The 16,182-nt window shown below is 39.3% G+C and overlaps 1 non-coding gene across 1 annotated transcript; it reads right to left on the bottom strand.

Annotated features, from left to right (window-relative positions):
- Positions 1 to 3,920: 3,920 nt before the first annotated feature.
- Positions 3,921 to 4,026, bottom strand: LOC131219716 (small nucleolar RNA R71). The gene has a single exon (XR_009158362.1). It is a non-coding gene; the product is annotated as a small nucleolar RNA R71 (small nucleolar RNA).
- Positions 4,027 to 16,182: the final 12,156 nt, after the last annotated feature.

The following is a 16,182-nucleotide window of genomic DNA, read 5'->3' as shown; positions in this document are numbered from 1 at the left end:
ATGGTAAGGGCGTGCATCATTTCATAAACCCATTATTCGTATTAATAAGAGTAATTAGGAAGGGATTGTTTTACACTGCTTTATCATTCTTATACTGATAGACTTGATAATATGTGTAACGAATGCTTTATGGAACCACTGAGTTGATCACTCACTCCCACTCTACGACAGTGTTTTAAAACACCAACCAGACGCTAATGTAGATGCAGGGACTATTGAGGCTAATGCGCTGGAGCAGGCATTCATGGATGAGGAGGAGTTCTCCTACTTCCAGCTATCTGATGGGCCAATGTAGGCTGCACACTTCTCGACAGGGAGCGTTGGGCGCACGGGATTAGCTGGACTTCACATTACTATATTTAGTCATTTTTTGGAATTGTATGTTAAACCCAGCTATGGACCCATAATCTGGAAGAAATCACACTATATATGTTTTAATTTACATTTTTGCTTTAATCACATTTAATTTGAAGTATGATACACTGTTTAGTATAATTAATTTTATACATGCTCAAATGCCTAATGTAGTAGTAATCGAGAAACCGGTTTCTGCAAAGCATAAGTGATGCTTAGAATCTCGAGAGTCGAGCTTTTCTCGACCCTTGAAATTTAGGGTGTTACAAGTTGGTATCGGAGCATGAGTTTAGGATTAAATTGGACTGTAGGTTGTGGACTCAACATAATCGTTCACTGACATAGAGGGAGCGTTGAGACTTAGCGATGCTGAAACTTTAGGATCGAACCCTTAGCTAATTCGAGTGGTCGGGCCTTGGTTTAGAAATTGGACTTAGAAGGGGCTTAAACCAAGATAGAGTAGTGACAATAATACTGGGGACAAGACCTTGGAACACTAAGAGGTGTTTTGGCTGGTGCTCATGCGAGAACTCTCGAATTCAGTATTGTAACCTGACGTAGCTGATTTGGGTGACTAAAGTAGCTCGTCCTACCCCAAAACCATATATGGTACATCCGATAACTCATTTTAGTTTGTGAGATACATCCGTTCTAAGTCCTGACGGTCAGGATCATCTTCGCTTTTGATTGGACCTTTATTTGGCCCACCTCGACCATGGGATGGGAAAAATGGAGTCAGAATTGGAAAGAGGGAGAAGAATAGAATAGGAAAAACTAAGTTTTGCCGCAAACCGGTACCCCGATGCCCAAATGGGCCACCTCCATCTTCGAACGAACATTTTCGATCTATCCTGGCCACCTCCGTCTTCGATTCGACATTGTCGGTCCATTTTGACCCCGAAATGGTCAAAAAAGGTTGGAAATGGAGAGAGGAGGAGATAGTTTAAAAAATTACTTTGGCAAAAACCGATATTCCCTTGCCCAAATGGGCCACCTCCGACTTCCAATCAGGCCATTTCGGTCTTTCTTAGACAAGAAAGGTTGGATATAGCCAAGAATAGAGAAAGAGGGAGAGAGATAAAGTATTGGAGAACAACAACATCGCGAAGATGATGCCCCATCACTCAAATGAGCCGACATGAGCGGCAGACCACATAGCACTGCCGCCCAAGGATGTTGGTGTTGAGGGTCAAATATTGCTTATTATCCCCATTTATTACTTAGTTTTATGAACATGATAATACTTAATGTTCTATTTTAATCATGTTTGTGTTGCAAGGTGAATTTAAGAGCTTAGATTGAAAAGGATGCTAAAAGCATGGATTTAACGCTCAAGAATCACCAAAGTAAGGATGGATCTTATAAGATCAAAAATAAAGAATTCACATGCCAAAGATTCAAGAAAACCAAGTGAGGAATGAAGAGCATTGAAGACTTGAAGTGAAGAAAAGAAACCTTAAAAATTTACATCCTTCAACTAGTCTAAAGCCCATCTTCGACCAGTCGAAGGCTCCTGCTCGACTAGTAGAAGATTCCTCGACTCGAACTCCAGCAACAAAATCCTCTAATTTCTTGTCATCCTCGACCAGTCGAAGGATTTCCTTGACTCGTCTAAGGTTACATAGATAGCACACGGACTGCGTAAATTTGAGGGGTTTCCGAAATTTTTCAACTCAGTGCAAAAGTTGGAGTTACAAAACTATAAATAGGGGTTCCTAAGATGTTCTTAGGCATCTTCTAGGGTTTGACGAGTGAAGAAAAAGTGTGGAGAAGCCATCGCCAAGAGTTTTTCTTCCTTTTCCTTGATTATTTTTATGCTTTTCTTAAGAGATTTTAGTTCAATCATGACTATGGTTGGCTAAACCTCTTAGCTAGGGCTAAGAGGTGAAGCTTGTAGCATGATGGGATGTTTCTTTTACTTTGATTCATATTTATGTTAAACCTTCTTTGATTCTAGTTTGATTTTAAAGGAATACTTTCAATTCTTAATGGTTTATTGTGACTCAAATTATAGTAGATCTGCAATAGCTTTTAGTATCTTCTTTTCCTGATTTGAGATTGTGGGATTGGTAAATCCTGTTGTTAGCCATCCTCTCATGGGCAGGGTTTGGTGATGGAATCTATTCCAATTATCACAATTCTCCTCTATTGACAATTAGGTCAAGGAAAGTTTAGATTGATCTTAATTATATTTCTAAATGGATAAGATAGGACTTCAATTCCAATCGTGAGACTTGAATCAAGTAAGAGGGCTCCCTGATCTCTACAAGTGGATCCTTGGAAACCCTTGTTACCACCTTTGAATGTGTTAGTTTTAATCACTTTAATCACAATTACTCTCTCAATTAATTCAGATTTATATTCACATCTTCATCTAGTTCTAGTTCTAGTTAAATTTAGAATACACTTGAGTTAGTCCCTGTGGATTCGACCTCGGTCTCACCGAGATTATTACTACATCGCGACCCTACACTTGGGGTTGTAAACAAGTTTTTGGCACCATTGCCGGGGACTAACGGTTGCATTTTTCTAAGATTAATTAGTTTTAGAATTAGGTTAAGATTATGATTTGTTTACTTTCTAGTTTTTAGTTAGGATTTTTCTTTTTTTTCTTTTTTAGAAACTAACTTTACTTCCCTGTTTTGTAGGATCCTAATATAGAAACTTCTAATTTGGTAATTTCTTTCTAATTTTTCTTTCTTTCTATTTCTAGATTAGGGTTTGTTTTCTGTTTTTAGAAAATTTCTAATTTTAGGATTGCTTTTTTTAGAAACTAACTCATCTTTTTATTTCTATTTTTAGAAACTTTCTAATTTTAGAATTTCTGTTTTTAAAAACTGATTTCTTTTGTGTTGTTTTGCAAGATCTTAAATTAGGAACTTCCAATTTAGTAACTTCTTTCTAATTTTCTTCCTTTCTTTTTTCAGAATTCTTATTCCCTCTTTCCTTTTTTAGGTTTAGGTTAGAAAATGAAATTGAGGGCTGAGAGTGTTTCATGCCCAAGTGGATTCGTGACAACACTCGACGTCTTTTGAGTGAAGGAGGATTAGTTGAGGGGTTATCTGTCCATCACATGATTAGACACCACTTGAGATCCTCAGAGTTGATTGAGGTTATGGCTACAAATTGACCTGTAAATCAACCGGCAAATCAGCCGCAACCTCGAGTTGCAGAAGTATAAGATGAGAATGAAGTGCACCATGCACTCCGCCTCGTACTTTACGACATTACTTACAACCAGTGGGGGTGAGCACCCCTTCTTATATGATTTTTTCAGAAAACACAGGAAACATGGATATCAAGCTTGGAGTGATCCAACTCCTTCTAAAGTTCCTTGGACTTAAATATGAAAGTCCATACCTGCACATGCAAGAGTTTGAGGAGGTTGTAGCCACTTTATACTTTTCTAACGTGTCTGAGGATACGGTCAGGCTAAAACTCTTTCGTTTCTCCTTGATAGAGAAAACTAAGACATGGTTGTACTCACTACGTCCGCGATCTATTGGCACATGGAATGACATGTTGAAGGAGTTCATAAAAAATTCTTTCCATACCATAAGACGAACAGCATCAGGAAGTCAATCATAACTTCGCCCAAAAGGAAGATGAAACATTCTTCTAATGTTGGGAGCGGTTCAAGGATCTCGTCAGTTCATGCCCACAACATGGTTTTGAGACGTGGCATATAACAACCTTCCTCCATGATGGGATAACATCTTCCAACCGCTAATTTGTCGAGACGATTTGCAATGGAGAATTCATGAACAAGAATATCGATGAGGTGTGGGATTACTTTGACAAACTCGCTGAAACCGCATAATCATGGGAGATCACCCCAAAACCCATCACCACATCTAAGCCTACTCAAGCAAGGGAGAGAAGTGCGATATACTTGCTGAAAGAGAATGATGATATAAATACTAAACTCACTACAAGAAATTAACCCTTTATTGACGAACTTATTCCCGACGAAATCAATTTCGTCTGTAAAAATGACTTTCCCTGATGAAATATGGTTTTGTTGGCAAAAGATTCCCGCTATGTCCGAATAAGTTCCCGCCACCATTTACAACGACGGCCTGGAAACTTTTTCCAAAGAAATTATTTATCGTCGGTGAAAACTCTTTTCCCGACAATCATTTCGTCGATAAAAGTAATTATTCCCGATGAACTAAATAGTTCATCGGCAAAAGATCGGAGAGGCTATCTTTCTGACGTTATACAATATCGTCGATAAAGAAACTTTTTACTAACGAAAAAAACTGTAGGTAAAGGAGTAATTTTTCCCGACGAACCAAATAGTTCGTTGACAAAAGATCAGAGAGGCTATTTTTCTGATGTTATACAATATCATCAGTAAAGGAACTTGTTACCGACAAAACAAATCGTCAGTAAAAGTAATTTTTCCCGACGAACCAAATAGTTCGTCGATAAAAGATCGAAGAGGCTATTTTTCCGACGTTATAAAGTATCGTCAGCAAAGGAACTTTTAAATGACAAAACAAATCATCGGTAAAGGAGTTTTTACCGATGAAACAAATCATCGGTAAAGGAGTTTTTACCGAAGAAATACATACATCGTCGGTAAAAATTGGCATTTTGAATTTTTTAATTAAAATAAAATAAAATTTGATAAAACTTTTAAGATTTTGACAATAAAATTTTAGAATTTGTATTTTTTTTTGAAATATTTGATAATAAATATGATATTTTGTTAAAACTTTTGAAAGAAAAATTAAGAGTAAAAAAATATACATTTTGAAAAAAAAAACGTGATTTTTACCTTTAACATACTAAGTAAATTCTGTGGGGTCCACCGTTATTTATTTATTTTATCCACTCAGTTCATCCATGTTAACAAATAATTTGAGGTCAAAAGAACAAAAAGGAAGCATATCCAAAGCTCAGGTGGACCACACCACTAGAAATAGTGTGATTGAACCTCTACCATTGAAAATTTCTTGGAGGCCATAGAAGTTTCGAATCAAGCTGATGTTTGTGTTTTCTCTTCATTCATATCTTTTTGATATTATGAACAACCTTTAACCATTTTTGCACAATCTGATTAGTCCAGATTGAAGAGTAAATAACTTCAGATGTTTAAATCAAAATTCACTCAAATTGTTGATCAATCTTGTATGCCCAATATCTTTCTCATGTGTAGCATGATCGGGCCGAGTAACTAGTCAAATTGAGGGTAATGATCAGTAAAATAGAGTGAATGGACCAGACATGTAAAATGGGCCAAATATTCTGGTCAAAATTGTGACCCAACTTATTGACCCCCTGAGAACGTAAGAATTAATGTTAGTAAGTTTTGTGGGGCCCATCATGATGTGTGTCGAACATCAACACCGTGCATTTGATGTGTCCCCTTTAGTAATGAGATATCTCAAAAATCATATGTATAAGAAACTCAGGTGGACCATACCATCTAAAACTATTACGAAGACATACTAAAATATGCACTTGGTGGGGCCCACGTATGTTTTGGATGCAGCTGAAACTTAGTCTGACCCCTCATCCAAGTGGGACACACATAATGAATGGGCTGGATATGTGAATCACATCTAGGTGGGCCCAATAGATGATTACAAATGAGACAGGTCCAAGGCTTAAGTACTTGAGCACAAAGTGGGGATTGAACGTCCACTATAAAAAACTTCTTGGAGAAGTTTCAGATCAAGCTGACATTTGTGTTTTCACTTCATCCACGTCTACATAACATTATGAATAGGTTGGATGGTAAAAAAACATCATGGTGTCCCTTGGAAAGGTTTCAATGGTGGGTGTCATTATCACTGGTGCTTCCTTTAGTGTGGTCCACAAGAGCTGTGAACCTGCTTCATTTTTAGAAGCATACCTTAAAATGATCTGAGAAAATTGATGAACGGAGTGGGTAAAATAGTTACATCATGGTGGGCCCAACAGAGCCCTGCCCAAATATTACTTTTACCAATGAAATATACTTTCGTTGGGAAATATTACTTTTACTGACGAAATCATATTTCGTCAATAAAACATTCCCGCCCATACCAAATATATTCCCATCGAGAGTCTATTTTTACCGACGTTATACAATATTATCTGTAAAGGAGATTTTTACCGATGAAAAAAATCATCGGTAAAGGCGAACAAAATGAACAGTGGACATATTATTTCACTTTGTGTGGTTGATCATAGGTATTGATTTGTAATTTTTTTAATGTAGCTAATATGTATATTTAAAAACATATGTACGGAGTGGATGGGGCTAATAGAGCACGGGTGGGCCCAAATATTTTTACAACCTTTTACCTACGAATGGTGAAAAGTATTATCGATGAAAAGTTTCATCGGTAATAATGATATGTTTTAACTCGAACCGACTCTAGTGCCCTTCTCTCACTCTCTCTCAATCTCTCGATTGCTGCCTCTCTCTGTCTCTTTATCTCACAATCTCTCGACCCTCTATTGTTTGTTCTCTCTCTCTCTCTCTCTCTCTCTCTCTCTCTCTCTCTCTCTCTCTCTGTGTCTCTCAATCTCTCGACCCTCAACCACGAGGCAGCCAATTCCACTTCACTCCTAGCTAGTTGCGACAATGACCAGCCCTCTCGAATCGTCTCAGGTATCTCTCTCTATCTAGCCACATCTCTTCGATGCTGAAGATAATTGGGGAATTTTTTTTCTTTTGTTTTGTAATTTTTGAATCCATAAGTAGGGTTGTGCAATGGGGATATTCGAATCCCTAATTAAAATCAAGGATAAAACTTGATAGATGGAGTAGATTTTACCTCTACAACATAGTGGGCTCTACAGACTGGTTGTTTTCGCCACGGAGTTGTGTAGAGGATCAAAGAGTCCTCCCTCAGAAAGGACTCCACATGCGTACAGATATGTAAAAATCCTTCCACATAAAACTCTTTTAAGATCAGTTGGCTTTCAGGAAATTTCTTTAAGGCCCGTATCCTAATCCGTACTGTTCCATAGACTCCCGTGATCCTCCTCGTCGAATTTTGGCAACCCACAATCTGTAATTGGTATTTACATGCTACCCTGAGTCACATCTCATAGATCTGAGTTGGCTCGACTCGAAACTTGTACATCACGACTGTACCACCATCGCGGTTCCAACGCCGCGTCTTGCGCACCGATGCGATACCCGGGCCGGGAGATGTGGGCCCGTGTTTATCTCGAAAAAATGCTACACATTTGTAATCCCGAGAGAATTTTTACAACCCATCACATCAATCAATCAAGTCAACTCAAGTCAAGTCAAGTACACAACCCATCACTCAACCCATCACACCCATACCTCACATGTTACCTCTCTTACACAAGCTACCCCCAAGTCAACCCTTACATCACTCCATCCATCACTCCATCCATCACTCCACCCATCACCTCTCTTACAACCACCCTCTCTCTCTCTCTACTTACTTTCCCAAGCAACAAGAGAGGTGGACGTCCAAGCATCTCCGAGCTCCAAGAAGGCCAAGTGTGGCCCATTCTTACCCCTTTCATGTCCCATTTCAACCCTCCAATCCTCATCATCTTTCATCAAAAGAGAGAGTCAAGGAGTTTGTCATTCCATCGAACTAAGAAGATCTAACGGTGGGTGTTTTTATATGCTTAGATTTATGTTTTGATGATGGGCCAAGTGGGGCCTACTGATTGATTGTATGAATCTCACTTTGGACCCTATGTGTGGCCAATGGTCCACCTTGATTTACATGATCATTCCATGATCGGGCCATTCTCTATGGACCCTATCATGATGTTTATTTTCCTAATATGAAAAGGGTCATCTAGACCTTGCATTTTGGTGGAGAAGGGATCTCCACTGTTGATTTTGATTTGGTGGGCCCACATGTAATGGGACCCACTTGATGTATGTTGTAATGCATGAAAGGGAGGGCCTATAGTGCTGGGGTCCCTCCATCAGAACGTCTCTCTCTCTATCTCTCTCTCTATTTCTCTCTTTTCCATCTCATAGCCCACTATGATGTATTTGACCCACATCGCCTAGGGCAGTGGCCCGCCATGATGTATGCACTGTATACCCTTGCTACCATTGTGGGGTCCACCTTGCAGTGTCCAGCAACATTGCTGCCTGGACCGTCTGGGGCAGGTCACATGCATGAAGGAAAAATATAAATATCAGCTTTAATTCAAAAGCTGGTGGGTCACACTCATGTGGACCCCACCTTGATGTGTGTACCAGATCCACACCGTCCACCCTTTTTCCCTGCTCATTTTAGGCGTTGAGCTGAATAATGAAGCCAATCCGAAACTCTGGTAGGCCACACCATCTAAAAAATTATTTTAATAGTGAAAAATTGTTAGGGCCCGCTGTAATATTTCGGCACGTCAAAACATGCTGAATATTGGGCTTGTAGGGTCTGTCATGAGCCATAGAATCTAACGGATGGGCTAAATCACCCTGATCTGGGCACCACCTATGAAAAACCTCACATATACAAAAAAGGGGTTGACGCTGCTGCTACCAGCGTCCAGAGGACGCTGTAGCAAGCAACATCCTGCTGCTTGTAAAATAGGCAGGGACTGTGGGCCCCACTACAGCCCCCACCATGATGTATGCTGAACATCTACACCATACAATTGATGGGGTCCCTCTAGATATTGGGATACCCCAAAAATCAGCCATTCACGGAACTCAGGTGGTCCACACCACCAAAAAGTAGTGGGAGATTGAACATCTACCATTGAACCTTTTTGGGTCTTGTGACCTTGTGAACAGATGTGATGGAAGATAAAAGTTATGGTGGGCCCAATGTGGGACCCACCTATGAAGAGGATTGGCTGGTGTATGCATACACCAGCTATATAGTTGCTGTATTGACGTCCCAAGTTTCTGTGGGGCCAGATGTGATGTATGGGTCTTATCCACACTATCCACACCACAGGATAGTGGGACCCCCACCTTTAATGTATGTATTTGCACCGTCCAGAGATGAACAGTGACATATGAGCTTTGTCATGATGTAGGTGTTATATCCTAATCGTTCATCTGTGTGGGACCTACCCCACATGTGTGGACCCACCTTGGGAAGTTGGACAACTGGTGTATCTTACACTAGCTATAAAGCTGCTGTAAGTGATGTCAGTAAGCTTTGAGGGCCCACCATGGTATGTGTTTCATCCCACCGTCTATCTGGACGGTGGGGAACATTGTGATATGTGTGTTGCATCCACACCGTCTAGACCTTGGACGGTGGGGATCGAACTGGCTAGTGTACCGCACCAACTATATAGCTGCTGCATTTTGTCAGCCAGTTCTGTGGGTCGCGCATGATATATGTGGGGCATATCCACATCATCCAGATAGCTAGACAGCGGGCCACACTGTGGTGTATATGTTATATCCAACCGTCTATCAGGTGGACCATACTATAAAAATCAGTGGAGGATTGAACGTCTATTATTGAAACCCGTTTGGGGTCACTGAAGTTTTGGATCAATATGGAATTTGTTTTTTTCCTCTTAATCCAGGTCTTTGTGACCTTATGATCCGATTGGATGGGAAATAAACGTTATGGTGGGCCTTGTGCATTGTTATCAGTGGGAATCATTATCTCCACTGTTATTTGTGGTTTGATCTAGATGATCTCCCGATATGATTCATTTTTATTTTTTTTAGGTAATGCTCTAAAATAATCTCTATAAATAGATGAACAGTGTAGACTGTCCTGCCAAGATGATGGGCCCATCTTGATATATATGAGGCCCATTGGTGCGGCCCATGTGATATGGCCCACTTGATGTATGTGCGGCCCATGGAATGTGGCCCATTATGAAGTATATACGGCCCATGGGATGTGGCTTAATGTGATGCACATGTGGCCCATGAATGAGGCCCATCGTGATGTGTATTACGCCCTTGAGTGACGCCCATGGTGATGTATATTAGGCCCTTGTGTGAGGCCATGGACCTACTATATGTTTGGCTCTATATGGGCCACTCCTTGGGAGCAATGTTGGTTAAATGTCCACATTAATGGGCGATGATGGTTAAATGTCCACATTGTGACCTTTCCTTAAGCCTTTGTTAGGCCCATTCTCATTATTCTGGGTTAACCCAAATCATTGGGCCCCATTGATGTTGCATGGTTTATCATCGTCGTAGACGGATGTCTCTGTGCTACCGGATTGGGCATATCCACCGCCGAAGACTGATCTTTATGTTTTGGTTTAGAATGGCTATTCATCTACGAACCTCGCCTTGCATATAGTCCGATTATCGAGGCCGATTGTCGAGGCCAATTATCTAGGCTGATTGTCGAGGCTGATTGTCGAGGTCGATTATCGAGGTCGATTGTTGAGGTCGATTATCAAGGTCGATTGTCGATGCCGATTATGGAGGCTAATTATCTAGGCTAATTGTTGAGGCCAATTGTCGAGGCCGATTATCCATGCTGATTATCGAGGCCAATTATCGATGCCGATTATCGGTGCCAGCTATCGATACCGATTATTAATATGTGACAGCATAGCATCAAGATACATACCCATACACATCATCTACATATTTGTTATGAGATGTGATTGACCATTGCATATGCCATAGGGCAATTTGTTTATGGGACTCCCTGATAGGCGGAGTCGTCCGACATAAGCACACGGTATGCACAGGATTGATGCATGATTGGACTATGTGACTCATGCATCTTGTATTTGTAATATGACTAATATACGCCCTAGTGATATCAGGGTCATAGCCTCCACAGGCATATCGTGGATGGCCTGATGGGACACCAAAAATGTTTAGTTCAAGCATCTGGGCACGTTGGATATCCTTAGGTGAAAGTCCATAAACCTTCGTGGCTAGGAGACGCTCCAACATCTAGACCGACTGTATATACATAAGCGCCCATGTGCCAAATACCAGTAGACCACATCTCCCATTGTGTCGTGGTTAGTTGGAAGGGGGCGTGGCCTTATCCACCCAAATGAGAGAGCTGTAAGCTAGGCTGAGTTTGATTAGCTCCCAAATGGGTCAATGAGCCAGGTAGGCATTGGTATACTGCTGGCAGGTGGGTAGTGAAGTCTTTTTCACTAGCTGGGTTGCACGGCTGGCAGGGGTGGTAGCCAGTTTGGAGTGTACTAAACCCCGGTGATGATCCCAAAGATGTACCGTACTGATTTATGGACTTATTGAGCAGGAGTTGCATATTCAGCATTTTACTCATTCATTCATTCATTCACTATCCACTCGGGCTGGTGGTTCGCAACTAATTTGATATGTGTACCTTTGAAATGACCAGGATTTCGGTTAAACATGCGGCTAACCTGAGATCAGGAGTTTATCACATTGAGTCTAGCTATCCAAATTTAGGTATGGGACTGGTTTGGATAGAAGTCCCTTTTGATGGACCCCATAGCTTGCGATACTACGTACTATCATCTCGACTTCACGCTCCAGCTTGGTCATTTCATTCGCATCGCATATTGCATTCCATTATCAACACATAGCATTTGGTTTACTATGATCATGTATTGCATATTCTGAATGAGGTTGATGGTATTATGGACTCACCATGATTTGTATATTACATTACATCCGCGACATATGGCATTTTGGGTTGCTATGTTTCTGCATTTATATGACCTATATGAGGTTGACGGTATTCGTGGACCTATCCGGATTTTCATATTGTATTGCATCCTCAGAATATGATATTTGGCTTACTATGACTCCGCATTGCATAGCTAATTTATATTGTTTCCTCAGTATATGATATTGGTTTTTTTTTAATGTTTTACATCGCATGGCTTGGATAAGGTTGATGGCATTTATGGACTTACCAGCATGTTTCCATATTGCTTTGATATTGCATACTTGACACCTACCTTGAGCACACACTTACACCACCCTCTAAGCTTTCTATAAGCTTATGCACGATAGATGCGTGCAGTTGGCGTTAGGTCGCAGCAGCGTTGAGCTTGGAGCGTGCAGTGGTCTTTTGAAGCTTTGATTTTCGATATATGTATATTTCCCTTTCAGTAGTGTATTCGACTACTCATATTAGTGGATATGTGATGATGATGTAGTCTTTGTGATGTGGGTAAACTTGTGGTTATGCTTGTTATGAAACAAATGTATATTGAAAATCCTCCTTGTACGATCCTAGAATTGGAAATCTGGTATATGGGCGCAGGAAGCCGAGAATGTGGTACTACGGAAGCTGTCGGCATCAAATTCAGCGATTGAAAATTTTGTGAGCCCGGTTTCCGAGTTTGGCGTGACAATTTCAATCTTCCAATCTGCTCCATTGAAAAAACAAGGAAGCAAGAAGAAAATGTGCTTCCCGTGTAAGTTTTTGTTGTTGATCATCTTGACGATAATCTTATTAGGCCTTATTTTTGGTTTCAATATCAAGCATTGGTTCAACCTCATTAAGTAATCCATCCATCATGGACACTGAGGGTGTGGGCATGTTTGGATGTTCAAAGAAAATAGAAATTGCAGCTTGTTCTTTTTTGGGCACTACATGAGAATTTATTTTATTGCTTTTGTTTCTACATTTAGTTTCATCAGGAGTTTAATGCAAGGTGAAAATCATGTTTGTGAATTGATGTAGATATTTTTCTTGGTACATTATATTAGAATAAATGGTTGCGACGCATGTGTGGCCCACCTGAATGCTAATTTGGACCGTTCAAATCATGGGCCATATTTTGGGTGGAGCGTAGGCAGAGTACAATTTATTTTTGAATTATTTATTTATTTATTATTACTTTTTTTAATAGCAAACGAAGTCTACCCGTATCTTGCTTGAAAGAATTTGATTACGATGTTTGGGTAATAATTACTTTTTAAAATCTAACTTTTCTGTCACCATTTAAATATATGGTGAAACTTTTCATCACAAGAAATAATCATCCATTTTTTCTTTTCTTTTTCCACTGTTAAAATAGGCCACAAAGTTTTGAAATCAACGCTAGCTTATATTTTGTTGACTATATATATATATATATATATATATATATATATATATATATATATATATATATAGGCATGCTCACCTGTGCACCTTTGCACACGTGTTATGGGTGTCTGATCCAAATGGTCTATGTGATGCAACATCTGATGAAACCTACGGTACCAATTTTCATCTTGATCTAAAACTCTGGTGGGCCATAACAAAGAGAGATGCAAATCAAGGGAGGAAACTGTTTTTCTTTTTACCTACTAAAGTTTTGGATCAAAATAAAAGTTGGCCACTTTATTGTAAAAAAAAAAACTCGAACATATCAAAAACTTCATGCTTGGATTTTAAAAGATAAACTCCGGTCATATGTGTGCAAATATATATATATATATATATATATATATATATATATATATATATATATATATATATATATATATAATAATAATAATAAGATAGTATTTGATTAGCGAAACTAGTAGAAATTTTATCTCTGGATGGATCATCCAAGCTACAGTCCAACACTCCATTGGACTCTATGATGTCCACTTAAATACTATTTTCTCTAATTAATTGTGTGGTTTGAAAATTATTCCGATGCAACTCGGTTTCAGTCGTAAACGAAACAGGTCCAACTCAGTCGGACCAGTTTCAGTCCCCAGGTGAGCTGCACGCCGAGCCCATGATTAGGCATTGTATGATATATAGAACAATAAATAGACCTTTTATTCTAGTTTATTTTCATTACATCATCTTAACAAGCTAATTGTGCTAGATAAGTTAAAACACATGGATTAAAGCTACCGAAAGATGGAAATGGTGAAGGAGAAAATGATGGATTTCCTAGAGAACATTCCTTTGCTGCTACCTCATTAATGTCCCGCTTTATGGCGGGCAGTGCGTAGGGAGCTTTGTTTAAGATCCTGTAATGCGCATACACCGATATGTTTGTCAACCCAAGGAAAATCTATCAAAATTTTAGTCTAGATTATGAGTGAAATTGAGATTAATTAGAGCATAATGCACGTATGAAGACTCTGCATTTTGTGTTCACTGTACTATTGTGCGGTCATGATTGAATGGTGTAGATTTGTGGGGTCCACCAACTGATCATTGAATGTTGATTATTAGTGTATTTCATTTTCATGCCAACAACCCAAAGGCCATAATTGTCCAATTAGGGATCCACAAAGACCTAGATAAGGCACACACATCATGGTGGGCCCTATGATTTAACATTTTTCTCCTCGGGTGACGTGAGGAGTGCTATAAATGAAAGGTGGCAGTCAGCATCACCTTGGAAATCCAACCAGAAATACATAGGTAAATAATTATTACTCATTTACCTTGAATTACCCCTGTAATTAGAAAATCAAGCAGGCCCTAAAATGATTTTCCCTTATATGGGAATTCATGTATGGATATGAACGCAATTAATCATTCATTGTGGAAATTCCTCTTGTTGCCTTTTGCTTAAAATGAGTTTCCCTCCTTTGGGAATTCTTATTTGGATGTGAAATATTTAGTTTACGTGTAACTCTTAACTACAGTAGTATAATTTTTGTTGTCAATAGGTAACACCTTAAGGAGCTAACATGCTTGGATTTATTTGCAGTCAATCCATGCTTTGAAGCCCATAAGTAGATTGTGCTAGTAATATCTCTACATTTTTACAAGTTCTCTTTTTGTTATGACGTAACCAAATCTAATTTGGAGCTCCTTACCATCCAATCTTTGACCATATTTTCTCTTGACAATTGATGTTTACAAGTTCTCTTTTTGTTATGACGCAACCAAATCTAATTTGAAGCTCTTTACCATCCAATCTTTGACCATATTTTCCCTTGACAATTGATGTTTAAATTATTATTGTGACTTGTGATTATGATTTGTAAGTTAGATAATTAGTTACCTGTTTAAGGATTTCTATGTGGCCACATATAGATATGGTGTGTTTTTAGTGGCATAAAAATTATTTAAATTATCCCATTTTAGACGGTTCAAGGTTAGATGGATAGTATGATTTCATATAATCTATTTAAATATTCATGCTGGATAGTATGATTTTATATAATCTATTTAAATATTCATGCTTGATCCGCAGTCCATCTCCTCGTTTCTCTTTGGATATGTTTCTTCCGTTCCGTATCCAATGCCAAATATATTTACATTGCTTTACATATTTGGCATCGGAATGTAACGTAAGATCAACTTATCTGGAGAGACATGGGGAGATGTTGTCGGACTTTCGGCGTAGACGTTTAAATGGGAATATGAAAGTATTACAATCTATCCAACCTTGGATGGCTAACTAATATAGGATTTAATTGTATTAGCTCGAAATTAATGGAGTAGACTCGAATGTGCATCGGAGCTATCCAGATGTTGAGCGGGGGTCCCTAAAAGGTGGGAACCGCTATTATGACCATAATGAAGCTGTCCATTTCCTATGGACAACAATATGGGTGGCTTAGCCATTTGGACAGGCCCATGTATATGTATTAGCTCAGAATTGATGGAATAGACCCGGATGTGCGTCGGAGCTATCCGGGTGTTGAGTGAGAGTCCCTGAAAAGTGGAAACCGCTGTTATGATCATAATGAAGCTGTCCATTTCCTATGGACAACAATGTGGGTGGACTGGCCATTTGGATAGGCCAGTGTTTATGTTGTTTATGTATTAGCTTGAAATTGATGGAGCAGACCCTAGTATAATCCTAAACCTAAATCTAAACTAAAACTAAAAACTAAACATCATGGTGGGGACAGTGCCCCCCGATCGTTGATTCCTTCCTGGGACCCACCATGATGGTTATTTGAGATCCAACCTGTTGGTAAGTTCACACAAACCTAAACTGGAAGAAGGGATAACACAAATATTAGCTTGATCGTCAATT

The sequence above is a fragment of the Magnolia sinica genome, chromosome 11, assembly GCF_029962835.1.
Source record: "Magnolia sinica isolate HGM2019 chromosome 11, MsV1, whole genome shotgun sequence".
In the NCBI taxonomy this organism is placed as follows: domain Eukaryota; kingdom Viridiplantae; phylum Streptophyta; class Magnoliopsida; order Magnoliales; family Magnoliaceae; genus Magnolia; species Magnolia sinica.
Note: the sequence above shows the minus strand (reverse complement) of the source record. Positions and strands in the feature narration are given on the sequence as shown.